We start from the raw sequence: 17,380 nt of genomic DNA on the forward strand, positions 1-17,380 counted from the left end.
TTGTCACCCCACACAATCAAAATACGTTGATAGCAGAATGGACCAGAGGGCTCTTCACAAGAGCACTTAGGGAAGATTCGGATGCACCACATGCTCATCCATGCACGCACAGAGAAAGTCAGGCAGAAAATATATAGCAACATTACTGACCTTTGCAGGTGCAATTCAATCAGCTTATGCACTCTGCAAAATGATTGCTCAGAAAGGTTTTCAAGGGATATGCCAAGCCGGGGCAGATGTGATTCTACCGAGTCTTCAGAATCACGGCACTTCTTTTTTTCTGTGAAAAATCTGTGCAAAATTAAGTATACATCTGTGTGTGTGTGCGCACACATGCATCTCTGCCAACACCTCCATTTGCTGAAGAGACTGCCAAACCTCTGACGAACTCCACCGCCAAAATTACCCTCTTCTTCAACCTATCAAACTCTGTCACCAGCCACCATAAATCGCTCCTTGGCTGCTTCTTGTCCAGTTTATTACCTTAAAGTCTTTGTCCTCAAGGCTCCTCCCCCACCACCATCACCCAGCATATATTTCACAACTTTCATCCCATTTCCCCCTAAAAACAGCAATATGCACATTCCTAGCTTTTTTGTCTTTTACCACTTACTAAGTTTTGGAAGAGCCACACATAGCCTTTCAAAATTATTCCCTCCCACTGACTTTCCCATGAAAGGAAGTACAGAAGCAGCTTTTCTAAGGGGCTTTAATCCCGAGAGCCCACTGAAATAACCTGCAGCTGGTATTGTGAGCACTTCATTCGGCACCTCATTTTTTGTGCGTAAAAGAGCCACGTAAGTCAATGCAGAAAATTCAAAGAAAGTTTCCTTCCGTGCTTTTGTCATTTTTACCTGGCAGCTGTGGGCATCCTTAGATGCTTGGATACCTTTGCCTGTCACTAAATCTGTTTTAACATTCAACACTCACTTCTCACTGATTCAAATCAGTATTTTCCACACCATGAAGTTTTTGGTCATATGGCTTCTGCTGCCCAACCCATTTTGAGTACCTCTGAAAGGCACTGATAGGTGTGGGGGTATATTTATTTTTACGAGCAAAAAGGACTGATGGGAGTAGCTATTTTAACAGGAAAAACTTTCTATTAGTGTACATGGCATTGGTGGCTTTCCTAATGCACACCTAGGGTGCTGAGATCTTTCTAGGAAAAAAACGTCAGTGTACTTATTAATAATAAAAGCTGAAAAAGCTCCAGTACTGTATCCTTCCACTTTCTGATTTGGTGTGACATTAATGACTACTGCTTGATTATTTATATAAATAAAGTAGTGGCCATCACCTTCCTGTGATGATGTTGCTCTGAGTTAATGATGAAGTGGGACATGGGGAGGATGCAGGACATGCCAGTGTTAATGAAGATTTATTCAGTAGTGACATTTGATCAGCTCTACTTGGTGAAGTCTTAGGTTTCATTAGTTAAAGACATAAAGCAGTCTGCCTGATTAAAAGGAGAAAAAGCAGTGGGGAGCTCACATAAATTACTACAGCTCAATTAGGTGCAGACAGTTTAGCGAGTGTTTATTACCAGTAGAAAGGAAGATTTTCCAATTAGATTAAAAGGTTTTGAAAACGACTGTTATGGTGCACAGTGATTTAGACCCATTGCTGGAATAATACATTGCGAGAAGCAGCATTGATTAAAAGTAAACTGGCAAGTTATCTGCACGGCTTCATTGTTTATCAATGGAGCCCCTGCTGCCTGGGTACAATTTACCTCACAAGATCAATGTGGGGACTTGGCTAATTTTCTCCTTGGCCTGAAGATTTATACGGATGTAAAGGGTACCTAAATCATGCCTGAAAATACCAACAAGATGTATTTGGGATAATCACCAAGGAAGTGAGGTTGTATAAATCATCAGAAACGTATCGCTGCCACGCTGGGCCCTTCAGGCTGGCATCCCTGCTGCAAAGCTGGACTTAAAGAAAAGACATCCTAATCAGAAAGGAGCTCGATTCCAGTGAGGCTCCAGAAGCTCATTGTGAAAGCTGAAAAGGCAGTAAAACAAAAGTGGGAGTACGCGGAGCGCTCAGACAGCGGTCAATCAGTGTTTCTGACAACCGATTGAAGGCCCTCGCTGTACAGCATAAGCCCGTGATTCCTGAGGCCCAGGGTCCCACAGCGCGAAATGTGACTTCCAGCAGCGCTGCGTTAGCTGGAGCCCGGCTCCGCATTGCCAAAGGTTTTTTGGATACGGGCTGTGAAAGGGAGGGGGTCATTGTCCGCGGCCGTGAATGACTGACTGTTTCCCGTGTGGAACGGCATGGGGAAAGGGGGAAGAGGAGGGAAGGAAGAGAAAAGAAAACGAATGATATTTAAATTCCCCATACTCCTACTGCGCCCTTCAGATCACAGAGGCCTGCAGCTGCTTCTAATCCCTCTCTCCCAGAATTGGTTATTGTGAAGACTAGAACTGAGACCAATAAATAAAGAAATAAACTTATTCTAATCTTAAATGCCTGCTCTAATAATGACACACACAGCTGTACACTGAAGCATTTCTTTTTCTTGTGTGTAAATAGGACTCAGAAGAATCCGAGTGTTATAATATTGATGTCTCTTCACCTCTTCATTTCTTTTTCCTGCAGCACTTGCACATGCAGCATTTTTCCTCTGTTAACACGTAATCCCAAAGCCTAAGTTTAAATCAATGCTATTGGAGATGCTGACAGTGTTCTGACCGATTGCAAAAAAGCAGATTTGTACCCTTCCTTTTGGCTCTAATGGCCAGTCCTTCACCAGAAAAGTGTGTGTGTGTGGGTGTGTGTGTGTGGGTGTGGGTGTGGGTGTGTGTGGGTGTGGGTGTGGGTGGGTGTGTGCACATAGGGGTCGTGGTGGTGAGGGGCAAGGAACAGCGGCATAGTCTCCGCCACAGAATAACGAAAAGCAGATGTATAGAGGTTATTGTCCTTCCTTGTGCATGCAGTGGCAACACCCCAGTGTATGGCACACGTTCTCCAAACACCTGGAAAAGCACGTTTTGCCACAAAGACGTCCTCACTTTTGGAGACAGGACAGGCAGTCCTTCCTGTGTAAATATTTCGACTTGCACAAAACATTATTTAAAAGCACACATGTGGAAGCACAGAGCGACTCGCAAACTGCAAACAAATTGTTAGTTGCTTTTTTAAAACATGATTCATTAAAGTTGCAACAGTGTGGTACTTACTCATCTGAATAATCCTCTGGTCTTCAGCGTATGCACTCAGTGCATGCTACTAAGTCACACTTCTGAACCCTAAATGTCTTATTTCTTACCTTGTAACGTGCAGAGCTCATATAGTCCACACTATGATTTCAAGTGGTTTGCCCTATACAGTTAAGCAGTGAAGCTTTCCCTGGGGCATCTTCGATGCATTTTATGAGATGTCACTGCCCCAACCATAACTACATTTCACCGAAACAACCAGCAAACATTTTCCATCAAAATAAGGCATGCTCAAACCCTTCAAGGCACCCCAGATAGCACCTTTTTACCATTTTGAATAGCTGCTCATGAATAAAACACCAAAATTCTCTGTAATGTAAATATCCTGTTGGTTAGCAGAACTGGGCTTTGGTTTGCTTTCTTTATAATTGGAAGAGCTTGTCATTTAAGACAACAATTAACATTTGTTATGAACAACTTGACTGTAAATGACTCCTACTATTACACTAAATACATTTAATTATGATTTATTGGTGCATAGCAACCTTTTGTAACATTGTAAGCCAACATTCATTTTCACTTAATTAAACTCATTATAACAACACTTTGCTACAAAAAGGGAAAAAGAAACAAAATGGGTAAACCCCCAAATTCCATAATTAACTGCGTTCAGAATAAAGGTCGTAAGACAACTATGCAGCAGATTCCCTAGTGTTAAACTATTTCTATTACTACACATAATCTTGAAGAAAAGGCTGGAAAAGCTGTAGGTATAAAAAAAAGATTTATTTACTAGTAGCTGGAGTTTCCAGAGAGCATTGCCCCTGAACATTAACAACTTGAGAGAGCTGAGCTTTGGTATCGCAAAGCTCTGGAAACATTTGAAATGTGTTGTCCAGGGAAGCCTCCAGGAATTCAAGCAGCATCTCATGTGTACTGACATTTTTAGTGCAATATGGCAAGACATGCAAATTTAAACTCCCTGGGTGTAAAAACAGTTGTGCTCAAATGATACACAATGTTTACAAATGTATTTTTAATGCTAAAATCAGGGTTTCATAACAATTTCGGCTAAGCAACTTCCCAAATGTTCCTGCTGTGATCTAGCTTTTCATACCACCTGAAACCACCTTTAAGCTATTTCTTTGATGGATTATGGATAACCATATACAATAAAGTTACTCCTGAGCCAAAATAACTGCATCTGGATCCCTCAGCTTAATATGCATTAGGATTCAGACTTTGGGTCCTACCTATAGAATTAAAAGGCTTCCAATATAAAATGCATCTTTCTTTCACAGACTCCGCCTGAACAAGCTGAAAGTGATGCTTCGGGACAAGGACACCAGCACTCTGAATTCATGGGATTGTTTAGAGACTTCTCAATAGAAGAATTTCGGGCATTGTCTTGACTGCTCTCTGCCAGAAAAGTTAAAACATCTTAGAAGAAAACACCCCATCTTTTATTGGGTACTAAATATATAGCACCTGTAGCAACTGCCTTTGCCTCCACGACTTATGTCATGGCATTTTATGAAGACTTATTAAAAATTAGCATTACTAAAGAAGGTTAAATATAGGAGAGAGGGATTTAAAGTTTTAATCCCCACTAAACCTAGATACTTCTGAAATGATACATAAGGCATTTTAACCTAAAATAAATAAATAAATAAATCTCTAAACACAATTTTGTGTGGAAAGTACTGTGACACATTATTTTGTTTTACCTTAACTGGCAGCGTGGTTTGACATCATTCTCATAAAATATTAAATGGGGACATTTTCAAAGTGATGTGTGAAACACATACGCTCAAATCCTCTTCTTTAAAACAGGATTTCTTCATGCAACACCTGGGCAGAGATTAAAAATCCCTCCCCCCACACACAACCCCCTTCCTTTCTCCTGTTAATCACGAGGTCAGAGGCACAGCGCGGCCTGTCAGGGTTTCTAATGAATGTGTTTTACACGGCCTCGCCGGCTGCTTGCTCAGCAACAGCCTGCGCTATCTGGAGGCCAAAGATAAGTGCTCGGGGATTACCTTTAAAACAATCCCCCAGTCCCTTTGTCAAGAAGAGCAAAAACCCGGAACAAAAACGGAGCTGTAATCCTTGCTTTTGCGGACCGGCCAAATCGTAACAATTGAAGGTTCAGAAAAAGCCCTTGAAAATCGGTATCAAAGCTCAAGCAAAGTGCTGCGGCTGTTGCAAGGTCGGGATGTTTATCCCAACTGTTTGCTTCCCATTCCTCCCTTCCAACATTTTTGGCAATTTTATTCTGGCTCAGACCACCGGCTGCTGTACGAGTTGGAACAACGGGCGTCATCTTTCACAAATAAAGAGGAATCCAGCACAAACAGCGTCCGCCCTGAGTGGCCACCACAAGAATGGGACGCAGCACTGGCCTGTAACCTGCGCAGCGCAACGGAAGATCAAAGCGGCCGAAAGCAGAAGTGCACTCTGCGCTGCGGCAGGGGCCTGCGCGGGGCTCTGGGAAACGGTGAATCCCTCCGGCCAGGCTGGTTGCTGCTCCGGCCACGTCCACGCCGCGCCGCAGGGGTGGCAGCACTGCCCTGTGGGCTCCCGGGCCCCGCTCACCCACGGGAAGGACGGAGCTGTGACACGGAGGGCCTCGCGCTTTGCCTGACACAGCCTGGTAATGCAGTGGCTGATCTGTGGAATTGTCCACCATCGTGCCACCACCCCAAATTTCCCGGACTACCGCCGAACGAAAACTGATTGAGAGGCAGCTTTTTCCCTTGTCAGACTGGAGGCCTTCCAAGAACGTTCTGACTTGGGTTTGTCCCTCCAGAAAACGAACCTATCCTATCTGTAGCTATAACCACCGGGGCTTTTTAGAGGAATTCATAGGACGCACCTGTGGATACAATTATGACCGCAGCTCAAACCCGCCAGCTGGAGCTGGATTCCAGACATCATCTTAATTTCTCCTCCCTCTGCCAGTATCTCTCAAGGACAACAAAACACAGTACTGTACTCCAGTCTCTTCAGCGCCTTCCAAACACAGATGCAAAGACACATACATCTCTTCAGGTTAGACAGACCGGGAATTCAACTAATTAATCAAAATAATTATCTTACCTTGCAACTTGTTTTGAGGTGTTAATTAATATTGACTGTAGCTTGCACTTGTTCTTCTTTAATTTTTTTAATGATGCTAATTCTGTTAAGTCCAGACAGTGAAAAATACAAAACAAAAAAGTATTCTTCTTCTACTGGACTACCTGAAAAATCCTAATAGGAATTCTATTGCTGCTATGACTTAAAAGAAAGATTCACATTCGTGATACCTGTGTACTTGAAGCACCAAAAATAGAGACAGGAGAGGAAAAAAAAGGGGGGGGGGGGCAAAAAAAGGCAATCAAATAGCAATTAAAAGGAGAGCGTCCAGTCAAAATACAGACTCCAGTCTATGACCATGGAATGAGAGAAGCCTCTGGGAGAAGTTCTACTTGCTTATAAACTTAATTGAAAAGAGCCTTATCCACTGCAGCAACACACAGCACCGTGGGTTCCACTTCTCAACCTGCAGATATTAAAGTCAAAGCTTTGCCTACAGCATGCTTTGTACATACTTTGTCTTATTTGTACCTACAACTGTGGCACGCACATATTTCCCCTTGCAGACTTAAAAACTGCAGGGAGAAGGCACAGCGAAACCACATGCCTGTTCAGCAAAGAAAATCAAATCTTGGTTCACCCTCTGAAGCACTGCAAGGTTGCTTAGCTGCCGAGCACCATGTAGTATTTCTTACCCCTGAAGGGCTACTCCAAAATAACGGGTAAGGACCAGTCCGCTCCAGCTGTCTTTCTAAATTGGGAAGCATGTACTCGGGGTTGATCTTTCCTTGGGGAACAGCAGGACTGCTGTGGGCTGCCACATACTGCAATTCCTATGGATAGTCTGGCTGCATCTGCCACGCACTTGTGAAAATGTCTCAGGACTGTTCTCCTTCTGCCGCTCTCGCATATATACCAACACGCACACACCCTTTTATAACTTGGGCCACAAAAGACAGCTATGCAGTCAAATGGGCAATCATATATATAAACATGTTTTGACCTGTCCTCTTGCAGTGCGGCTCCTGCACTGCTCCATTTTGAACTTTCACATGAAGTCACCATAGCAAAGGGGAGAACAGTCACCGACAGGAAATACACCAACAGATTGTTTGGGGTGATACCAGTCTAGATGCTTTTCTGGAAATAAAAAAGTGGAAATAACTGAGATATTTTACAGTCAGTTATTAATTGCACATGGCAGTTTTTCTAACATTCTGTATAATGGTACCAGCTCTTAGGAAAATAAACGGGATGATGGTACTATTCCCATAAGCCTTAGCATGGACTTTATGACAAGAATACCTTCTATTCAAACATCAGTACGCCTGATCCCTTCATTAACACAACGAGTGCTGCTGTGCTAAGAAACTTGTATGCTGTTCCTTCTTTATGGTGTTTGCTAAAACAGAAACGTTTACAGTCAAAGCAGGTATGCTCAGCACTTCCAAGACACAGGTTCCAGGTAAGTGAAGTAGGACAACCCCAAAACAAGTTGTCCCTACTCAATGGTCGAGTAGGATACTTTCACCCTAAGAGCTACAGATATTCAATAAGATTATGATGACTGGGCTCTGACGAGTGCTGTTTAGTTATCTTATACATATGGCATTTACCTTCACACAGCTTTTCTTTTTTTTATTTTAGAGGCAAAAGAAAAATATTTCTCATTAATGCTCCAGTTTCAAAAATGTTTCAAACTATGTTTCCACAATTGCAGAGTTTTGTTCCCATTTTGAGTGTGTTGATTAAATGGAGTTCATGAATCATTTTGCTCCATGAATTTTGCACTGCTACTATTGCTGAGAATGATTTTGTAATAGGCAGAGCATAGTAGCTAAGCACCGTCTTTATTAGGTTGTGATAAAAAGGAGTTATCAATGACTCCAGTGAATTTAAGGCATTTTATTGCTGAGCATTGCAATGATATATTGCAGAATGCTTTTTAATTGGTAGTTAGCTTTCAGTGTTTTGCCAAGACCAGCAGTTTACATCTATTCAGCACCCACATAAAATCAGTTTTAAATCTGCGCTCCACAGTATTAGCTAGAAATCTCAGATGAACATATTTTCCATTTTCAAAATTTCTTAGTTATTAAAGGTTTCATTCTTTTCCTGGTTCTATCTCACTGCCCAAATATCAATATGAAAAGACACTGAGCAATCATTTATGCAATATATTTAAACACTTACTATCTTGTGAGTGTGCCTCGTTCCAGAATAGTTTGTACTTTTTTCATGGCCAGATGGTTAAGGATTTCTTTTTTTTCTTTCCTTCCTTGCTTTCTTTCAATTGTTCATCCTGATGCCTCTAGCATCTCTGAGGAGTGGTACCAGTGACAATAAAGATGGAGAAAACTTATTAAGCTACATCATCTAGGTCATTCTCTCAGTGCATTCCATGAAAAATATTCTCAATTCCTTTTTCCAGTTGTTATCTATTTAAAAGATAAACACTTCAGAGTACGCAAGTTAATGGACAGTATTTTCACACTAAATATTTAGTATGTTTACTTCCTTATTATTACAATATGGAAAACAGCAGTAGTTTTCAGAGGTACACTTTTTAGTATTCTTCAAATAAGAGATTCAGAGAAAATTCTGCACATATGAAATCTGGGACTTGCTTTAATGCCAAAAACAAACAAAAAAGATAGCTAGACTCAGGGCCAACAATACTTTAAAGACATAGTATTGTGCAAATCATCAGAGTTAGAGACAAACATCTTATAGCTTTGGCAGTCTGAGAAGTCTCTTATTCCAATGAGAGCATTTTGGGATTTTTCCAGTACTGGAAATCTGTGAGGTAACAAATCCTGAAAAGACATTGCCTGAATTTCCAAAGTGCTATGGTTAATTTTGCTCATTTGCTTGTTTTTTAATTATTTAAATTCTAGTATTTGAGCAGCCACTACCTTGAGATTTGCTCATATGAAAAGCCATCTGAAGCCTGATTCCACTTTTATATGGCAGACAATGCCATATTCCAAGTTTAGTACTTCATAAAACATGAGGAAAACTACACTGAAGGTAAAGTGGAGAACAACAGCAGGCCATTACTTGGAATACCACAATATTAAGGGCTGCTTGTGTCATTATCCACCATCACAATCCAACATTTTCTAGTATTAGAAACTCTCTTTAACAAACACTAAAAAAAAAATGAGTAACAGCAACTAATATTCCAGTATTCTCCCCAATGGGTTTATCCTGCTTGCCAAATTTAGGAGGATGGCTTCCCTGTACAGTCACAGGAGAGAGGGGCACTTCCAAAGCTCAAGCTGGTCGAGTTGTCTTCTTGAGGTGCCTTTCCCTTCCCCTTGATTACATTTGTTATTGCAGCTGAATATGTTTTTAATAAACTTGGGAGATCCCTTCATTTGTAGGTAAAATCAATGTTGTTGTTATCAGCGTAATTCCAATCGAAGATGGGCAGATGGGAGGCTGAATGAGCCACAAAAATACAGAAACTGAGTTGGAAAGCTTTGTACCTCTATCTGTTCTCCACATCCTATGGGTGCTGGGGACCAACTTCGCTGCTTCAACGGGAAGGGACAAAAGTGTTTCCTCAACTTAAAGGCTGTACAGATATCAAACACGAAGAGAACATTACAGGTTTTCCCTTCTTCTTTTCTATGTCTTCGACAAGGTTTGCAGCTACGCTGGGCCAGTCTAGCTGTAAATTAATCCCCCATACTGAAGACAGAGCAATGTCTTCACACTGCGCAGAATTACCAAGTTACACAATTTCAGGGCTCATTAAAAAAGAAAAGGAGGAGGGGAAAATCTAATATTTGTATTTTTAATTGTACTGAGGAAACAGAGGAGTATTGTATGGTGAAGAACAGATGTCTGATCAGAAGGAAAAAGTTTAGACTAGAGAAAAGTTCTTGCAAGAACAGCTTTCCTTTTTCAGGAGGTTGTAAGAAGAGTCATTTTGAGCAGCTGGTGGAGATCATCATGAAAGGAATTCTTCCTCTGGAAGGAGCCTTCAGCTTGTCTCTGTCACTAATGGGTACTAATGCTGGATTAAATCCTGTGTGAAAGAGAAAGGAAGAAAAATATGATTCACCAAGTGTAACTTTTCTTAACCTGAACTAAAGCAGTATTTTCAAAACCTCTCTAACTCATTAGGAAGAAAATTCTTTAGGGTCAAATTGCATTCAAGAGACTTACCTAGCCACTGTAGGTAATTAGTGAAGCCTATCAAGATCTATGGGTATTATGCTTGGCTGTAAATTCTCTTTACTGGCAATGACTAGCCAATCCAAAATTAGCAGAGCCTATACGGCAGCCCACAGCGCGCAGATGCTGCCCTGCATCGCTGCTGCAGCGATCTGCTCCCTAGTCAACGACTGAGCAGAACCGCTAGGGGAACGGCACGGCTATTCCTCAAAGCGGAGATTTAAAACAAAATCTTTGCTGTAGTTTAGAAGGGGAAAGGTTTACCAGTCACTTTGGATTTGATTACGATGTACCTTAATATCCAGAATGTTAAACTCCTGGTCACCTTCTGTTCGCACCCCATTTATTGCCTTTAACGAAGCCCAGATGCTCACTCTCTTTCCTTACGGTTCTTCAGTGTGCAAGAGGAAGCTACATACGTTTGATGCCAGGAAAATAAGTTATATCAATCTGAGATTCAACTGACAGGCCAGCGATGCTGACTGCAGCTCATAGTCACTGAAATTTGCAGACATCAGAGGAAAGATTAAAGAAAGAGAGCTTCAATTCATTTCTTAGTTGGAATCAAGTGGGAACTTAATGCAGATTTTTAACAACAATAAAGAAAGGATGGGATAACTAAGCTATGTAAAAAAGAAAAGAAATTTTAGTTTTGTAATTTGTTAAGTAAACAAGGAAATACTTCAAATCACCTTGAGTGAAAAGGAGATATACCCAGTATTAATACATCCAAAGTCAATTCAAGAAAAAAAAAACAAGAGTAAAAATACAGATTCAATATGCCTTTTCATTCCCACAGGCTTCTAACAGGACAGAAACAAGATATACCTCAGCCTACAGTGATCTAAGGGACCTAACAGTATGCTGAACAACAGACACTATTAAGGGAAAAGTTTGTTGCTTTGGGAGCAAGTATTAAAATCAACATTTTCTAACATGGAACCTTAGACAAAAATTAATATTGCTTTATCCCTGCATGTTATTTTAGCCTCTTTGACTTAAATGATTCTTGAATGTCAGTTCCTTTTGTCTCCTTTTTTTAAAAAAAAACGGAATATAACCTTCATAATCATAATTGTTTCCACAGCAACAGAGCACAACACTGATAGTTCATTGCCTTAGTTGCTAGAGAAAAGAAATGACCTGTGGAGAAGCCTGCCATCTATATTTCATTTGTAGGTAATTTTTCACAGTTCCTCCACATACATCTACAAAAGGAAAACACATATTTGGAAAAAGTGGAAATTAAATACATTTTTCTTTACCCATCCCTGAAACAATTTTCATTTGCTTTAGCAAAGATTGAAAGGTTCTAATTAATTTTAAAATATACTTAACCAAATATCACTCCTTCTGAGCACAGACACAAATGCATAGCTGGGGATTTGTGAGTACAGTAATGGTTGCTTCACCATACAAAATAAAGGCACTCACTTCCCAGTCAAATACAGAAAATAAGAATGGGTATATTTCTAATTTGGAGCATATACTAGAAAAGAGAATAATCTATTTTGAACTTTTAAAGCTTCTCGCAATAGAATAATACTCATGATCATAGATTTCCTAAGTAGACTCAGAGGGGTTCATGGTGGACTGCCTCATTTTTGCGAAAGTGCTCTTCATCTGAGCAGCAATAGGATTCTGTAAAGTAACATTCAATGTTCTCTGGAGGACAGTGTCCTTAAACAACGGGCTTAACTGAGGATATACAAACGTCAAGTACCACGTTATGAACATAGCAGCTGGATCAAGAGTTGGCATAAATAATACAAAATTCTACAACAATCTTGACTTTATATTTCCTTGGGAAACTGCCGGGCAGAAGAAAACACCTACATACGTTGTGTACACACACACACACACACACACACACACACACACACACACACACACACACACAGCCATGCATTTCCAATGCTTCCATGAAAAATACTAAAAGAGCTGCTCACCACACCTACTAATTACTTCTTATACTGTGCTGCTCTGGATTTTAAATTATCAGTTTTTAAAGAACACTGGAAACTGCAGAAGCTCAGCATCTGTGAAAATCAGACACCAGATATTTAGGTATCCAAATATATATCCAGGACTCTGGCATAGGAATCCTTTTTTTAAACTCTGAATTCTGGAGGTGATGCTTCGGGCACTACATAATGGCTATATAGTCCTGAACTATCTGAATGATGAAGAATAATGACAATTTTTCAAAGGAAAAGTAAAAAGAAAAAAAAAAGAGACAAAGAAAGTAGCACTTTGGGAAATGCTTCTTTCCAGAAAAAAAGATCATTTATATTTATGGTTCAGGTTTTGTTACATTTTTTAATTGCACTAATATACTTATCACTATGGTTAACCACACAATAAAGAGAAGATATAGAGTGCAGAAACCAAGAATTTTAAAGTGAGCATAGTTTTTTTGGTTTAGAACATGAAGTTAAAGCACTCTGGAGACTGCTGATACAGGGGACAAGTAGTCAAGACCTTTCTCTAGCAGTTAAACACTCCCGCCACTTGCTAAATATTTGCTAACTAAAAACATATTCTACACACATCTTATCCTGCCTTCCAGATGGATATTCTTCTCATGGCAAAGGGAAATGAGAAGGGAAAGCAAAATATAGTCTGCCAGCAATATTCTCTATAGAAATGTGGAGAACGATCATGATACTCTCCTCCCCGGCACGAGGAAAGCCTGCTGCTTCCGCAGTATCCCTGAAGCCTGCTGTGGTCCTGCAATAGGCTGACACACCTGTGAACTGCACCCCGAGCCGAGCACAGCAGCGTGCTGCGTTGCCTGTACGGCTCCATACAGCTTCTCGGCTTAGCGATTGGGATTTGTGTAAATCACATGCACTTTCCTTACTACGGGTATGCCTTTGTACATATATACAGTAATAAAGAGCAGAAACACTCAGTTCAGCCACAAACAGCCGAGACAGTATCTTTAGCAAATCACTCTTAACTTTTACAACTTTAACTTTAAAAAAGAAAAAGAAAACAAGAAACAAAAAGAAGACAGGAGAGAGCCTCCACAGAACAAGCTTTAGAAGAAACCTCAAAACAGTAAACGTTTCTGGAGGAAACATGATAAATCATGACAAAGCTGGAAAGAAGATTTTGGTATTTTTTAATCAGAAAACTGCAGATAGAAAATGCAATTTGGGAAAGCTTAGTCATGGCAGGATAGTACAGCACAGGATAGTACAGGATCACGAAAGACGAAGCACTGAGGACCTGGAAAGCATGAAGCGATAAAAGTCCTGCAGGATTAGGCCCTTGGCCCTAAGCATCCCTCTTACCTACATGAGGAACTTCCTTAGAGGCTACAGGCTGTGAGCTTACAGTTGTATTTTTCTCTCGTTTTGCAGTATTCAGGACGGTAATGACATGGCCCGGAGATCACGCACCGAATACTAAAACGTAGCATACGGTGGTTTTATTTGCTTAAAAACAGAAATACCTCCACTGTTAAGAGCAAGCCAGGAATGAAGCCTCACCTCTGTGACAACCGAGTGCTTGGCCCCTTCACAAGTGTTATCCATCAGCAAACGGTGCCAGCTATAGCGTTTCTTGAGATACGAGCACCTTCCCAGTAGCAACTGGGCTGAGATCAGCAGCTCATCTTATATATAGGCCACTGACCAACCGTTCGATGGCAATGAATTTAAGTCACTACCAACCTGAGTCAGATCTGAACCAATGACCTGGAGGTGACAGGCCCTGGATTACATTACCAGTCCTCTGCTCTCTCCTCTTCCCCAGACAACCAGCTTCTTTTTTACTCTTTACTGAGGACCAACTAGTACAGACACACAATACCAAACAGCATTCAATGGTCAGTCGCTACATGTTCGTGCTAGGTTATACTACTTGGTTCCCATCACCGATTTCAGCAAATTCAATAACTCTCCTAAGAAATTAAACCCACTTGTGCCATAAAGCATTAAAAAAAAATTGTTGTTTTCACAAAATCTTTTACAGGCAAAATGCTTGTGATAAGAAGAAATTGTAATTTAGCAAAATGTCTGCATTAAGTAAAAATTGAAAAAATAGAACCAATAAGATTGCATCTTTGAATCTCAAAGATAAGACAGGAAAACAACTTCACGTATGTGAGGAAAAGATTTAGTTAATATTGTTTCTCGGACTTTTGTCAAAAACGTTTTTGTTGGACAGATCACAGTAGCATTTTTCTACTATTTCTCATGCATTGATCTCTGAGTTTTCCTGAATACAAGATACTTTCCTTAAAAATCCTTCCTTTAAAGACATATTCTTGCTTTAACTATCACCGTTTTGCCATTTGCAAACCTACCTGCTAGCAAGCAGTTTTACAGCTTTTATTTTCAACATGATCAAGGGACTGCCTAAAATAACACTTCCATTTTTAAGACTTGGACTCCAAAAACTAAACCTGACAAAGACCGTGGCTTTTCTTCTACCCTTTACTGACAGCAAAGTAATACAGTTTGCAGTAGTGACAACTACCCCAGGCTTCCCTTTTCTTTTTCTCCATAGCCCCACTACTGGTTATGGTGAGGAGATGCTGATGATACCTACATTTTCTTCTGGTAGAGTGATCTTCTCCATTCGTAAAAGAAAGGGTGGCAAGTCCAACAACCTTGTTCAATCGAAGGTAGCACAGGTACAAAGCAAGGAACGAGACAATATTGCAAAGAGTACCTCCACTGAATAAGCAACTTTTTAATGCAAACTCCTAACGCCTGGCAGCATACAAAGTTAGCGAATACATATTTATATCTTTATCTGAAGATAGGTAAATAGAGGGGCAGACGAGTATTGTTTATAAGCACACACAGCTCTGAGGCCCTGTAAGCAAATGCTGTTTGTATCCATATCTCAAAATGTATTTTTACCACAAAATTTTGTACTGATCTACGTTGAAAACATTAGTGGGCTCAGAAGACAGTTGTTTTATTATTTGTCTGAGGGAGTGTAAACTCTCCCATGTTTATAAGTTTATATCCTGTAATCAGCTACTTAACTAAGATCTTCATCAACTACTGAGATAATTGCTTGACTTCATATCATAAAAGGCTAAATTAATATGGAGTTGACAGTGGCTCATTATACATGAAACTACTAAGGGCTCAGATCTGCAGAATGTTACTTGTGTCTTCTATTCCTACAAATACTTCGGCAAAAATGTGTATAAGGGAATACTTGTTCCAATATACATTTGAATTAGGAGCCCTCAGGTTTGCAAAGTTAACTTAAAACCTCTACAGATTTTTCAAAAGCTTATTTCTGCTCTTCAGGTATTATGCATATTTTTCATCACAAAGGTGTCATATAAAATTATAATAAACCGCAGAGAAAATTATAGTTTTAAAGTGAGATTTAAAGGAAAGACTTAAAATGAGAAAAAGTAGAGTTAAAATAGATGAAACACATACTGAATTGAACTATCACCTTCTTAAAAAAATATTAGAGGAACGGTATGAGTGGAAGACAAATTGTTGGAAGGAGCTCGAGGAGGTATAGCAAAACATTCTGGAGACCAGTAGGGCAAATCTGTACCTGCTATGAAATCAGTTAAATGGCCAGGTAAAAGAAGGCTATAAAACGAGAAAAATGCACAGCTACAGGTAAAGCAAGTGGCATGACCACATCATATGTGCAATGTTTGGAGGATGCAGGAAAAAAAGGCTTTATTCTCATTTACTCTTAAACCACTTTACACTGTTTTGGCAGGAGAAAGCACTTCATAAGCTTTCCAGCGCATAACATAGGAATTCTAAACTGAAACAGACATGTTCAAGTTAATCTTAATTTTCCAAATTTAGGAGAAAGCTAAAACTACCTCGCAAATCGTAAGTCAGAAACATGGTCTGTGGGACATCCTTGTTGGGAATAATTAACACACGCAGGCCTTTTTTCTGACAGTGAATCACCCATGATGTGACTAATTGTTATTTGTAATTGTCCCTTTAATAGTTTATGAAAACACATTTCAGCATCAATGTCATTTGCAAATGTTTCTTTATAGTGATGACTTCAGACATTTGGTGCGCATTATCCAACGCCTGCAGCCCTAAACCGTGTTTATAGGGCACCTTCTGCTCCCGGTACAGAGTACTGACGTAAAGTGAAGTGAGAGAGCAAATGGCAAGCACTGTCACACAAGCCAGTGAGGAACACGCGTTGCGGGAACCTCATCCCGAAGGAGTATCGGCAAGTCACAGTGCAGCTAGAGGCCGATACTGTACGTTCCTGATGACTTTGATTAGACCATTAAGAAGATGGCCAGAAGAGGCAATACGTGAGATCAGAAATGCAATTAACAACAGAAAGATGAAAAGCAGGAAAAGAAAGCAAGCAGGAAGGAAGGAAATCTCAAAACAGCCAAAGTTCTGCGTGGGGAGATGATTGCTTGCTCCCAGGAGGGAAGCTGGAAGGCTGTATGAAAAAGCACCAGACCTGGAATATAAGAGGAACAAACAGAAAGGAGGGAGGGTCAGCAGTGAAATCCAAAAAGAGAGCAGAACTAGTGGGGAACATCCCGAGACACAGAGCAAACAAGCAATCATGTTCATATTACCCATGGTGAATATTAATTGCATAACAAGAGGAAATCAGAATTGTACTGTAAGCTGCTGTCTACACATTAGGTCAAATGACTACTTTGGAAACACCTATGAATTTATTTAAATCAGTTTAGTGGGAAGAACTCTAAACTTCACACTCCTGTAGTCTATCTGTTAACATCCATTTTGATTCAAGGCCCATAATGCTAAATATGGCGTGGGCTGTGTTTATTGTGCATGAGTTATATCTTGAAATAGACCTCACTTATTTTTCCTTAACCTAATTTATTTTTGTTTCTAACTGTATATAACCAGTACACACACCGTTATTGTGTACACACACAATATGTACACTTTTTGCTTCTGAGATCTAAATGTGTCACTCCAGATTTTGAAATT

At 40.2% G+C, this 17,380-nt stretch overlaps 1 long non-coding RNA gene across 1 annotated transcript in view; it reads right to left on the reverse strand.

The window, feature by feature from the left end:
- Window positions 1-8,858: 8,858 nt before the first annotated feature.
- Window positions 8,859-17,380, reverse strand: part of LOC135328373 (uncharacterized) — a 36,761-nt gene continuing 28,239 nt past the window's right edge. The window contains exon 2 of the long non-coding RNA XR_010389204.1: window positions 8,859-10,284. This is a non-coding gene — a long non-coding RNA (uncharacterized LOC135328373). The remainder of the gene's footprint in view (window positions 10,285-17,380) is intronic.

The sequence above is a fragment of the Dromaius novaehollandiae genome, chromosome 4 (genome assembly GCF_036370855.1).
Source record: "Dromaius novaehollandiae isolate bDroNov1 chromosome 4, bDroNov1.hap1, whole genome shotgun sequence".
In the NCBI taxonomy this organism is placed as follows: Eukaryota; Metazoa; Chordata; class Aves; order Casuariiformes; family Dromaiidae; genus Dromaius; species Dromaius novaehollandiae.